This window comes from Plodia interpunctella, chromosome 16 (assembly GCF_027563975.2).
Source record: "Plodia interpunctella isolate USDA-ARS_2022_Savannah chromosome 16, ilPloInte3.2, whole genome shotgun sequence".
Taxonomy (NCBI): domain Eukaryota; kingdom Metazoa; phylum Arthropoda; class Insecta; order Lepidoptera; family Pyralidae; genus Plodia; species Plodia interpunctella.
Window position 1 is genome coordinate 4,211,410 of NC_071309.1, and position 14,758 is coordinate 4,226,167.

The 14,758-nt window shown below is 34.7% G+C and overlaps 1 long non-coding RNA gene across 1 annotated transcript; it reads left to right on the forward strand.

Moving 5' to 3' along the window:
• Positions 1-1,009: 1,009 nt before the first annotated feature.
• On the forward strand, positions 1,010-14,420 carry LOC128676614 (uncharacterized). Its single transcript, XR_008405437.2, has 3 exons — positions 1,010-1,171; positions 12,012-12,399; positions 12,826-14,420. It is a non-coding gene; the product is annotated as an uncharacterized LOC128676614 (long non-coding RNA).
• Positions 14,421-14,758: the final 338 nt, after the last annotated feature.

Here is a 14,758-nt window from a genome sequence, read left to right on the forward strand (position 1 = left end):
TTCAATCCTGGGACTTTCCGATCAGAGCCACACATATTAAATCAAATGTGGTCATACAGATACATTATCATATCTTTCTCTGAGTATAATATCCAGATTATAGCCTTTCCCTTGATTTACTTTTACAATTTGTGCGGGGGAATAGCAGCTTGTTTAATATCCTATTTTTATTTTGCTCCCAGACCAGCATAATTGCTTCAGCTGTACATTTTTATTATTTTATTTTTAGTAATTTTAGGTTCGAAAGTCAGGTGCCAACGAAAACGCCTTGACATGAGTTACCGTGCGCTCGGCACCGGATATTGTCTCCACGCGGCACAGGAAGTATTGTATAATCTGTGACGCGGGCCATACTAAATATGACCCAAATGGTTGGATGCCCAACTTTTTATCCCATAATTATCTACATGGTAATACTCAATGATACTTATTTCTATCAATACCTATTATCATATTACAGAAAAATGCCATGGCAATCTGAAAAAGATGATTTTGTATCTTTGTTTAACACAAGCAATCATTACAATATTTTAACTTAGTACTTACAATATTTTAACTTAGTACTATTACAATATTTTAACTTAGTACTTATTTTAACGTAGTACTTTTAATATTGAGACAATTGAGACATATAAATAGTGACATACAAATGAGTATTTTTATTAGTTTAAATAAAAATGTGTATAACATGTTTTTTACATGTTTGTAGTCTATAGATATTATATGTGTATCTCAACCGGAACGCAATTAATTGATAACGAAGATACCACATAATATCTATAAACTAATGTATTGGCACAACGAAACAGCACTTACTTTGATGAAACAATATTTGCACATTGAGCTCATTTTGTCCTACATAAAACGGGATATACAAAAACTTTCTTTACCTTATGAACGAAATCAATTTTCAGTAAAGTTCATGGCATCATAGAGTGCCGGAAAAGCACCAGTGTTTTGTATACCAAAATAGGGGAGGGTTGGGAGGATTGGGGTTGGAGTCCTCCAGTGCCTTCAGTCTGCCGAGAACCGGCGGCCGACGCGCACGCGTCGCGTGCTTCCTCGCTTCCGCGAAAATCTTGTGTCGTGTGCAGCCGGACCTACCGGTAACAGACCAAACTTCAAGGGAACTTACTGTGTTGGATGCCAGTGTGATAATTTAAGACTAGAGGTATTATTTGCTTTTCTATTGAAAAAAATTAAATTTTATGTTACTCGATAAATTTCTTCCAATTTGAAAAGGAATTAGAGAGTGTAATAGTAAAGTGTTCACAGCAGTAATATATGTTAAGCAACCAAAGGGCGTGGCGGGACAAGGATTGGTCGGTGCCGGTTGAAATATTTCTGCAGCCGTTTTTTGCTACTATCGCTAGATGGCAATCATCAAACCAGATGAGATAATATTACAATTCGAAAATTGATTCTGTCCAATAATATTTTTTGTCTAGCGTTACATTTAAATAACACTACTCATCTCGATGTCACAAAACTTTGTCTAAATTGCTAAATTAAATTATTTATAGAAACAAGTCCTTATTACCAAAATGTCATTTTTACCTCAAGCTATCTATACGATCGTTGGTACGCTATCAGGCCATACGTGGAAGTGTAAATTTTCAACTCTGCAGATCTAGTGGAAGCAGGTGAAATTCAACTTGAATTGCAGACAAACATCGATAGGTGAAACTAAATAAAAGCTTATAAAAACCAGTCAACTGTGAGTCTGCTCGCGCACTAGGGGTTCCGTAAAATTTGTTTTATTTTTGGATCTGCTTAAATAATAACATATTTCGTGTTTTTCCTATGTTTGTAATTGTATAATCTGACTATTATTTAATGGTTTTGATTTCTCTGTGAAATTGCAAAATTTGAGACATAAATAGTATAAGACATAATATTTTTAACATGTTTATTTAAAAGCTTGATTTTTTTACAAATATAGAAATAATGTGTGTAACATAAAATGAAATGCCTCAACAAAAAGACACTCAAATTATCTAGTTTCCAAACGTGAAACGTGAAAAGTGAAGAAAATGGAAAATGTTGAATTACGTTATATTTTCTGTACGTTTGTAAAGAATAAACTAAAATACTATATACTGGAGCGATTTAGATAAAATTAGACACTAGATTTTTAGAAGTAAAATTGGCTGGCCTTTATCATATCAAAAAGCAATAGTATTTTTTTAACTCAGGTTTTAGATTGTGGTTAAAAGGTGCCATGAACTCTAGCCATAATTTTTAGGCATTTTTTGTTAATTTAATCAGGAAGAAATTTAACTAGTAGATTAGTGTCTAATTCAAGGGCATAATGAATTAATAGTGAAGGTAAACAATATTTGGTATAACTTACGGTTAGATCATGAATATCAGATTCGGGTTAATTGGATCCATATCTGTTTCTGAAACTTCCAAATTCCATTATTGATGAATAGACTGCTTGAAATCCATACACAGTAAAATAAGTTAGGTAAATCATAAATGCCATGTTATATATACAAATAGTGATGCGTTTGGCCACAAATAACATTACAGTCATGTGAATGATTTGTCTTATTAACAAACGTGTTTTTGGCAAAAGTTTTTTAATTGCTGTGAGCACAGAATTCAATATAGATTGACTTATGTGACTGCGAGGTATGTTTCCTATATAAAACTTATAGTTTGACCAGTAAGAACTCGCACAGTTCAACCAGTAAGAAGAAGACTCAATATTTTTATCACGGGAAGGATGTGGCGGTCTGTGAAAACTATTAATGAGTCACATTGGTACACAAACTTATGGCGTGAGTACGATCTGAATCTGTTGTATTTCTTTTGATCTTAGAATCAAAGACGTCCTGATTACTGGACCACCACCGCTGAAACTACTTCAAAGCGCACCTCAATTCAATATGCACTTATCGAGTTAGCGCGGCGGTTATATATAAAAGTAAGTAGGTAGGTATACTTTATAGGTACCTAGTATTTGAAGCGGTTCCGATGAAGGAAGATATCGTGAGGAAACCTGTACTGTAGTGAAGTGGAGAAGACAATTGTAAACCACTCCATTAAAATTTCCAAGAGAGTCGTTGTGTGTTTTTCATTCCATTTGACCACGACCCTCAGCCATGAGGAATACGACTGTAAGAAGAGGACAGGTAGTGTGATCATCTTTTATTTTACGTATCCAATTAGTGCTTGAGAATATTCAAGCAATTACTGAATTTAAAATAAGAACGCATAAATTAAAAATCCCGAAAAGTGTTCCAAATTTGATAAATGATTGCATTTATTTTCAAAAAGAAAAAAAAAAACCATAGCGTCATTACATTTTCGTTTACCGACTCCCAAATAGCTATTGTGTTATAAAATTGGATCAAGTGATAGAAATTGAGCTTGGGGTTGTTATCTACGTATTTGTATGGGGACGTCGCAGGCTGGCGCGGGCCGTTCAATATACAATTTATAGCATTACTGCTAAGCTATTTGGCAAGGTATAACGTGGGAAATGTGCGTGTATTTTTCTACTATTCTCCATCATCATACTGCCTTAAGATATACGTGAGTAGATAATAAATATGAACAACATAGATATAAATTTACATTTTAAACATTGTTATTTATTATAGAAATCATAATTTAGTATACATTTTTAAACGACTACCCAAGAACAGGAGATTCGCACTTTATATAAATCTACCTGACCGTCCCGGCTTCGCTCAAAACTACAAAAATTAGCCAATGTTACTCTTGCCAGTAGGTTTTTCTCTGTACCAAATTTCATCAAAATCTGCCTAGAAGATTTTGAGTTTGTTAATTACGAACAAAAAGTAAATAAAAAAACAAATATTTTCTCCTTATAATCATTAGTATCTGTGCTAATCTATGATGTATGGATGGATATGGACTAGTATGGATGTCGATTCTCTAATATAAACACAGATTTGTATTTTCAGGAAACAATTTTTATTCTGGAGTCTTTTTTTCCTACAACAAGAACTAACTTCTAAAATATTTTTCTTTTCTCAAAACGTCATTTTTTCATACAGTTATAATTTATTAAAGCTAGGAGTTCATAAACGTCGAGTTATGAATCTTGGTTAAGAATAAAAGGCATGAGAAAACGAAATGACTCATTATATCGAAAAACTCTCGATACTGAGCTTTCTTTGCCATTCATTCTACAGAAATAGTACCATTGTGAAAAAAAACTAAGGATTCCATGTTAATTATACTGTATTTTTTAAAGTACCGATCTCTTTTTAAGTTAACGTTTAGGTACTTAAAGTATACTTTTTTTATTATTTCAATAAACTATAAACTGACTAAGAAAAGAGCGTCTTATTTCAAAATAACAATCGATTATTATTATATATATATATATTTATATATATATTATTGCTAAACCATCCATGTTAACACAAATCGTTTAGATATTAATAACATTATTTATGAATTTCTTTTTTATTATTATTATTAATTTTATTGTTATTTCATTGTAAAACATTGTATGTGTAGTTGAAAATACAATTTATTTTATGCCAAATTTAATATCTATATAATAGTGAAAACTAGTGATTGTTCATTCATTATTTACAAGCCTCGAATCCCCAGTTGTCGACATTCATTGTCAGGCGGGATGTTTCTTTGTCGCTGATTAGAATTTCCATTTTCCAAGAATGCAGTTGACTGCATACAAACCTTTCCACATTTATTGCAAATTCGCCGGTATTACCACGGCATAGAGTCCTAGACCATACGTAGTTATTTAACATGTTTGATTTTACCTGTACAGCAGCGCGAGAAATCTTGTTGTTGCATGTCACAAGAGATTTACAGTGCATTTATTTATGTCACATAAAATTTATAAGGATTTTGGTTCGAAGTCATAAAGTCGGGATGGACTTTGATATAATGGACACAAGGAGGTATTGGATCTAATTTTAAGGCGGGAACCACACTGCTCAAGCTAAAATTGTGCGACTTTTTCTTGTCTAAAATATATAATTTCGATTTATCTCCACAACACACTTACTCAAATTAAAATGACATCAATCTACCCTATCTATACCGATTAATTATAAACTCTCATAAGCTGGGATCAGGCCAGTATTTCAATTTATATTATCCTACCCAAAAGTTATATCACATGTACATACGAGTATATGCAACGTATCAACCTGAATACATCAGTTAATGGCTCAGCTTATCGATAGAGCAATTTATCTCAATTTCTGGGGTCCATGACTCGGCAACATCGTTGGAAACGCAAAAATCTGTCCAAACGTATACTTTATATGATGAAAGTCCGAATAGGTATCATTCATATTAATGTTACAAGATATTTTGTAGTAATGTTTTGTGCACTTTTTACCCTTGTAATTCGATTTTGATCGGCTTTTTACGCCGTTACGGAAAACATAAATCTCAGCTTATTACGAGATTATTCGATAAGCTTGTGGAAGGATGTAAGGAAAGTGTTTGTGAGTTCACGCCCTACATAGGGGGTAATCTCAAGAACTACTAAACCGCCTTACAAAATAATTCACCAATAGAAAGCCTACATTATTGCTGAGTGACAGGACTTTTATGTTCGACATTATCGCCTCGGGAACGAACCTCCGGACCGCTTGTCAAGAAGAATATAATAAGTAAAATCTTATTTTATAATTGTTAGCGTGTAACCCAGCTACATTGGTGAAGACTAGTACAATCCCATTAAAACAAAACATTGTGAAATAATAGAAAAACTTCTTAGGTTTATGATAACATTAAATGGTAAAATTTAGGATCGCAAAAAAGGAAAGATATTTTAATGGTTGTCGCGTGACTAAAGTCTTTTGTATTATTACCACAGAGCAACTGGAATGAGTGTTATTTCTTTAAAAACGTATGTGGGCAGAAACCTATTTAGGATGATACAATACTAGCTGTTGCCCGCTGCTCCACTCACGGTAGCCTAATTTTTGTCACTATATTTTTCCAAATTTCATAAAAATTTGCACAACAGACACACAAATAAATAGACTTTCACATGTATGTAAATATGGATTGCGCGATAGGAGGAGAGGGGAACAGCTAATTTTATTATAATAATAATAATAAATGGACAACAATCAACGTCTAAATTAATTATTATTTTTCAAAAACTATATTTGAATAAATAAAATAGATAAGATAAAAAAAAGTATATTCTTATCACGTAATTTCCAAGGTGAAGTAAAAAGTGATCTGCGTCTCCGGGGTCTACAATCAGATCCTTGTTAGAATAGACCCTTTTGATCTATTTTGCAAATCATTTCTCTGCGATAATGATATTAGATCTTCATATATTATTATACTAGCGGCCCGTCCCGACTTCGCTCGGAGAAAAACATCATAAATTATTTATTTATTTATTTATTTATTTATTTATTCACCACCCTTACAGCTATTTTTACAGCATTAGCCTATAATAGCGTAACTAACTTAATTACATTAATTAAATAGGTACTTAAAAATCATTTGAGTCCTAAGTATAACTAATAACAAAAAGTGCAATTCTAGTGAATTCACCCAGTGAACAGGAAAATAAATCTATTCGGTCAGCTACTTGGTTAAGTGTGAGCAGTGCTTGTGCAAGCGGCCCCTTGTTGAACAAGTTAGTGCGCCCGCGCGGCACGGCCAGCAGACGCGGGCGACGGCGACGCCACACGTACCTGTTTGGGACAAAAAAGCAAACGCACTCTAAGACCTGGCTATTTGTTAGCCTACCTCTCAGCAGCTTAAAAATATAGGATACCAGGTGCAACTCTCTACGAACTCGCAACTCGTTATATCCTACCATACCCAGTATAAATAATGTAGGGTACATTAGCGGATAGAAGGGATACACCGCATATTTCTTGAAATATAGGTATCTAACAAATTTATTTTGAATGCGCTCCAGCATAAGGCTATATTTTGCTTCATGCGGTGCCCATATAACTGCATTGCATTCGAGGTTACTCCTGACCAACGCATTATACAAAGCGATGATTGCTTTTATGTTATTGAACCCGTAGGACCTACGAAGTATAAATCCAAGATTTCTGTAAGCTTTCTTACAGACGCTAACAATGTGATCCCGAAACTGTAAATCTGCCGTGAATTTAACTCCCAAATCTTTTACTTCTGTGACCCTCTTTAAACTCATGTCACCAATTTTATAGTCGTGATAAATTGGTTGACGAACTCGAGTAAAAGTGATGGTAACGCATTTGGATAAATTAAAGTTCAGCTTGTTGGCTTCGCTCCATGAAAGCACATTATCTATATCATCCTGGAAACGCTCACAATCGTTAACATCCGTGATGGATCGATACATTTTCAGATCGTCTGCGAAGAGCAGGCAAGACGAGTCCCCTAGCACTTCCGGCAGGTCGTTGACCATTATGATAAATTCCAAGGGCCCAAGATTGCTGCCTTGGCTTACTCCTGATCTGACATAATACGAGTCCGACCTGAATCCAGCGCACTCCACATATTGCTGCCTGTCGCTCAAATAACTGGCTAGAAATTTCAGCAGATGTGGAGTACAGCCGACACCAGCCAGCTTCTTTAGGAGAACGTCGTTATCAACCGTGTCGAACGCCTTCCGAAAATCAAAGTAAGCCACGTCCACCTGCCCCCCACCATCTACTACCAGCGTAAGTTGCCTCATGTAGCAAAGCAAGTTACTGGTAGTACTGCGACCCGGCCGGAAACCATGCTGTGCGTCCGTCAGCTGCGCCTTTACCTGATCATATATGGCTGTTTGCAATGCGCTATCAAATGCTTTAGCTGGTGTTGAAAGCACTGCTACTGGTCTGAACCCATCCACGCTATGAGCAGCACCACCTTTTGGTACTGGAACCACTCGAGTTGTCTTCCATATATCTGGAAATGCCTCTTCCGCCAAGCACAGGTTGTAAATGTGTAGCAATGGTTCAGCCAATACCATGCGACAATCGCGAAAGACAAAAGCTGGAATACCATCAGGGCCAGCAGAACGCTTTGGCTTCAGCTTTGTGAGGGCCAGGAGCACATCGCTCAGTTGAAGCTGGTCGATATGCACCCGCGCAGCTCCATTTCTAGCACCCGCTTCCATTATTGCTGCGTCCACGTCAAGCTTCGGCCTAGCAGCACTGTACACCGATTGGAAAAACTCAGCGAATTCCGCAGCACACTGATGTCCCTCTACTTCTACCCCGTCTTTGTAAATTTTGGACCCACTTGAATTTTTATTTAATGATTTTAAATATTTCCAAAAAGACTTTGGATCTTCTATTAGGTGGTTTTGGACGCGGTCCTGATGGTCTTTATGAGCTTTCCTTATCATTGTTTTTAGACGCGCCCTACACTTAGCAAAAGAGTCGTAATCCTCCCGCGATTTAGTTAGCTTATAACGCCTGTGATACTTAGATTTTAATTTTATTTCTCGTATAATTTCACTATCGTACCATTCAGGGTAATTTAACCTTGAAAAATAATGGTGTCTTTTTTTTAATGGGACGCATTCACTAAAAACCATATTCAAAATATTATAAAAGTACGACACACTCGCTTCCACGCTATCCAAATCCCAGAGAGGTGACCAGTCTATGCATGTTAACTTACCGTACAGCAGGGGATAATCAGCCTTGGCGAAATTCCACTGAGGGTTTTCTGCACTCACATTGGCATCATTCCTATCGCGGTCCCAGTGCAGTCGCTGGTCCGCCGCCGCCGTCGCGCAAGCCGACAAAGTCACTGATATCTCAAGCGGGGGATGTAGCCGGTCAATGCGAACAAACGGCTCGGGAGCAGCACGCACGCTCACCAACTCTTCTCCCGCTGGAGTTAACACTAAATCTAACCGACGATTCATGCTATTATCTATTTTGTTTATCTGGGTGAATTCACAATATGTTAGAAAATACTCAAAGTAATTATTAGTATTCACAGAAGCAGAGTACAAGTTAAAGTCACCTATGACTAATAATCGCCTATTATATTTATCATAAAGTTTTTCTATTATATTAAATAATATTAAATAATATTATTATAAATCTAAACCTTCCACAAACATCATCAAAAAACATCTATGTATAAAACCCGTATCAAAATCCGTTGTGTATTTTTTAATATATTATATAAGCAAGTATAGATAGCGGGAACTTACCTACTTTGTTTATTCTATGTAGTGATTTAGCGTTAGTATTTATTTTTACAAGCTTATTTAAATATGTAAGTTTATTCGGGTGGAATAAAATTAAAAAAATTCGAACTTAATTTTAAAGCAAATACATATATGAATGAGATACGGTTACCTTCTTGTCCTTAAATGTTTTGCGGCCAGGAGCGCTGCAATCAATTGTAAATACGATTATGTGCAGCTCCTGCTGGCGATAGCCAGAACACATTGACGACCGCGGTGTCGCGACTTTTCCAGTTTCTTCATTACAGAGCTTAGAAGCCGCTTTTCTACTTTTTCTTCTGCAAATCGCACGTCAACATCTTATTATAATGTTACAAAAAGACAATTACTAAACAATCCAAAATTTTATTTGATTACGACAAATATATATATATATATATATATATATATATATATATATATATATATATATATATATATATATATATATATTACACAATGGCATAATTTTCTAAAAATAAGACACGCCTCTTTGTATCATGGGAATTCACAATATTTTGTGTCAAAGTTGAGAAAATGTCAAGAAAAAGCGATGTAGGGTTGTGTTACAAACATTATTGTACGCTGTCAAGGAAAACATTCATTTGCCCATGCATATTTTAACACGTACCGGGAAACAACATTGGAATATTCTTTCTTCGCATATTTCATAAGTTAAACTTACTTCTCACATGTTGATGCTTAAAAATTACCGAGAATAATCTCACAATTAAATAAATAAATAAATCTATTAGGACAAATCACACCGATTGAGCTAGCCCCAAAGTAAGTTCGAGACTTGTGTTACGGGATACTAACTCAACGATACTATATTTTATAACAAATACATATATAGATAAACATCCAAGACCCGGGCCAATCAGAAAAAGATCATTTTCCATCATGACCCGACCGGGGATCGAACCCGGGACCTCTCGGTTCAGAGCACTTTACCACTTCGCCACCGAGGTCGTCCGTTCTACATTTTATCTGTATTTATGACGATGATTGTGACGTTTTATGAACTTTAATAAAAATTTGCAAGTGAAACGTCTTAAACGACTTCCCTCCACAATGTACCATTCCTCGTGAGACGTCACATTTTAGTAGCACGCCGATATTGGTTAAATGTACGAAACTTATTACTTCTAAAAGTATACATTCTAATTTTTTCTTTATGTTTTCACTAGTGTTTGCCCGCGGCTTCGCCCGCGTTATTTATACCTTTCTACATACTTCAAAATACATGTATGCAAAATTTCAAAACGTGTGATTAAGTAGATAGAGCGTTAAGAGGTAACAAACTTTATTTCGTATTTATAATATTAAAAAACATTGTGAGGAAACCTGCACATTAGTGGACAGTTCATTTCACTAGTGTGTATGCGACTGCCTGCCGCTAGGTGGCGGTAGGTTGTCGTAAAAGTCATGTCAGATACCTTTAGTCGACTTGAATAAAATCTGACACCAGAGTTAGCAATAACACACTCGATATGATGATGATGTTTTTAAAAGTTTGTATAAATCAGTCCAGCCGTTTTAGATGTAATACTCTAAAGATAACCGCGGAACATTTGAGGACATGGCTCGGTCGAAATAAATTCTCTGGGATTTCGAAGCACATCCACTTAAATGAGACTCTGACGGATATTAACCCCGGACCGGGGCGAGGCGATGTTATTTTTGACGATGAAACGAATGAGACATTCATTCCATCAGATAGACATTCTACCAATAAGTACTTACACTTGACTCACTTCAAATTGTTTTAGAGAGTGTTTACGGCTTAGTTATTTTTAGAGAGTCCATCAAAATAGATTTTTTTATCCCATTTGTAATAATTTAATTTATACTTTAACTTTAAATCGGGATATTACTATTTCTTTGCCTTTGATCGAAATAAAGTTAAGGTACATTCATTCACACATTGAATACTTTTCCAAGGATTTTTGCCAGTGCCCTATGACCCTATGTCTCGGGTGGAATTTTGCAACTCAAGTTTGAAGCAGATATCTTCAACCAATTGAGCTGGAATTTTGTACATACATTTAGGTAGTGTGGATGACATTGCATTATCATGATAAGCATGACCTGGCAGTGCACCCAGGAAAGGCTCCAGAGGCGACCATTTTTGTAGAAACTTATTCCCATATAAGTAGTATGGATTGATTTTTTTTTTGCCATTAATCACAACATCCTTAGAGTTACCAAGCCGATGCTACTTTTAAACTATTTACCTATAAAACTAGGTATTTACAAATGACTTCGATTCACCATATATATTCATACATAATGATTGAATCCTCACGCCATACTACACATAGACAATTTTGTAACATGGTACGGTCTACAATCTCGTTTAACCTCAAAACTTAAATCGAATAACCACCTTATTGCCATTTGAAGTAGGTAGGTACAGAGCAACCAATAGTGGACGGCTTTGGTACGCTATGATTGGCCGAAATATTTTGTTGCGAGAAAAGTTACCTGATGGAGGACATCACGTACGACGAATTGTGCACATCACTAGACAGTATAAAGTGTCTTCCCGCTGTCTCTCTGCCCCTATGTATCTTCAAAACTACGCTACGGATTTTGATGCGTGATTCTTAGTAGATTCAAATGAGTGATTCAAGAAGAAAGTTTAGGTGTATAATTTATTATGGCTTTACCCGAGCGAATCCAGGCTGCTGGTTTATAATAAAAACAAGCGAAACGTCTCCCTTAAGGTACCATACCAGTCACAAATGTTGTTTTCGATAATAAGGTATCATACCTGTAGAAAGTCACAATTGTTGTTTTCGATAATTACGAGTACTTACATATTTAGTTTTTACATATTTCTTTGTTACAGAACCGAAGTCTAGACGTGAAAATGTATTAAAATGTTCACACATCGCGCCGAGACACTGCACCCAAGCACAGAATGCGAGCAGAGGATCGAGAAGTAGCGTGATGCAATTGTTAACGCTGAACTTTTTAATAATGTTCGACGTAGTATTCATATTCTTTCTCTTTCTAATCGCGGTGATATGCGTGCTGAGCTACATGCCGAAGAAGAAGAGACAAGAGGTCACTGATGAAGATATAGATGATAATGTGATCCCGCCGCCGCCATTGTTTGACGATGCTGTTGCTTCGACCAGTCGAGATACGTACGTCACTATACCTCCCCCAATAAATAATGATAAAGCTAAAAAGGGGTGTCCTATACATGTGGTGTAGGTGAAGCACTGATATATGTAAGTATATTTGAAATTTGAATAGTAATTAAAACACTAATAGTACGTTTAAAATCGCGGATAAAATAAAACAAAATTGACATATTTTCTTGTGTGGTAAAATTTTAAAGAATAATTTCCTTTATTCCTGAAAAGAACATGTTAAACGTCGTTAATAGCCTAGTTATTGTCTAAATTCCATTCCAATACATAAATTCGAACCGCATTGTAAGAAAGAAAATCATTTGGTATTTTTAGATACTGAATGAAACCCTCAGAATTCGGTTAAAATGCAAAATGTATAATGTTTCTTTGATCTCGTTCTTTCGCCTTATTAATAATATAAAAAAATACTTCTTTAGAAAGGATTTTGAATTTAAAAACTAAATCACAATACAATAACCGAAATATCATTGTATGATTAATAAAATGTCTCGTTTATTGCAGATCAACGTAGGAGTTTATAACGAAGGAGCCTTATGAGAAAGTAGGTGTCGAAAATTAAAAAGTAGTCTTTTTTACCAATTAGGCGATTATAAATAAATTTCTTGTAAAGACTACCTTTGGTGGAAATAAGGGACGCAAGTGTGAGGTACATATAGAATTGGGCTGTAGATGTCAAGTTGAAAGGCATCATAAAAACATTACTTTAGAAGTACGCGTTTTAACGTCGACGAAGACACGATATTTTAACATGTTACAAAAGTAGGGATCCAAAATTTAATAATGTTGGAATGTGAGCCGTAGAAGTTAATGTTGTACTACTGTTTACAATACATAGGTATTTGGTACTATATACAAATTAGACATACTCTGTTATGTTGCGAACTTACTGTCAGTATTCATCTTTTGTAACAAAACTGACAGTTTTTTATAGCATGCACTGTTATAAAAAAATACTGAAGACGAGTGCGTGTAAACGCCGTTGAGTAGAAAACTTATAATTCGTGACAGTTTTTGATGATTTAAATTTAATTTATAATAATTTATACATTTCCATCTCAGAAACATGTATGTATATAGGAGTAGTATTTACAGGGTAGCTTTAAACACTAAACAAATAATTGCAGCAACTTTGGATGACGATATACAGCAGGTATTCAAATAAAACTATAGGTAAAACTGTCTTATTTGCCCTTCGTACACTGGACTTAGTATGGAAAGTCGACAATATTGTCGACAGTCTGTCTATAAAAAGTACAAAACGGACCAACGGAAAAAGGAAAACTTGACCATTCTTTTTGGTATAGAACCATTGCAATGGTCAAGATTTGCTGGTAAATGCCCATTATTGTCAGCCAAGAGGAAGCCAGCGTCCTCATTATTGATCCTCATTGAGTAATTAATAACTCAACTTCAAAATTCTGCTTTAATTTTTTTAATTTGTTATAAGGCGTCTTCTGCAGATATTGTGATTTGGGTGGTGTTTAAAGATCCATCCTGTATATATGCTATTATCGCTAAGAAAAACTTTTATTTTCTCCTCTATTCTGCAATATAGATGTATCAATCTAATAAAATTGGTGTGGATTGCGATCAACTATACTAGAACGGCCTTAGACCGAATATTGACTAATCAGTGTGCACCTTTATATTAAAGTGTTCAAAATTCGCATCAAATATTTATAAATGCTTGTTAAGATGAATGCGACTGATTCATAGATAGTATAGATAATATAGTACGTAATTATTTGTATTTGCTTGCGAACTCACATTAAGTTACGACAATTGTGCTTGTAGCACAAGCATAAGTAAACATCTAATCTAATGGCTCTAATGATAACAATGTATGACGATATAATTGTTATAACTTACATTTCAGGTATAAGAAGCAATTTTTTATTATTATATATTTAGAATTATTTTCTAAGCTGAAAACGAGTTTACAAATATTACTCATGTTTTACTTAAGTGTATTTGTTTAGAAACATAAATATGCCTTTAATTTTATTATTAAATTGATCGGTGCTTATTAGTTATTATCTTTCTATAATTTATAAAATATAGATAGTATAAAAAAATTTGGTTTTCACCCCGAATTACAGTTCGTTCTTTTATTATTTCTGTACACTTTAGATATACGAGTATATGGTGCAGTCATATATTAATTTTTTTATTACATACATTTATTAAATTGCGCTTTTACAAATTGATTTTAATTACAACCGTAACCGAGTTTAACTTTAACCACGATAGAATAGGAACTCATTTATATAAGTATTAACGTACTGCATTCTTCAAGTGGATTTTGTGGGCAGCTATTTGTACCAACATTCTGAAACTAATTTACCGACCACTTTGACTGTACTGAACTAAATTTGTAAAATTATAAAATAAAATTAGAAGTTATATTTTAAATTAGTAAGTAACTTAATTATCA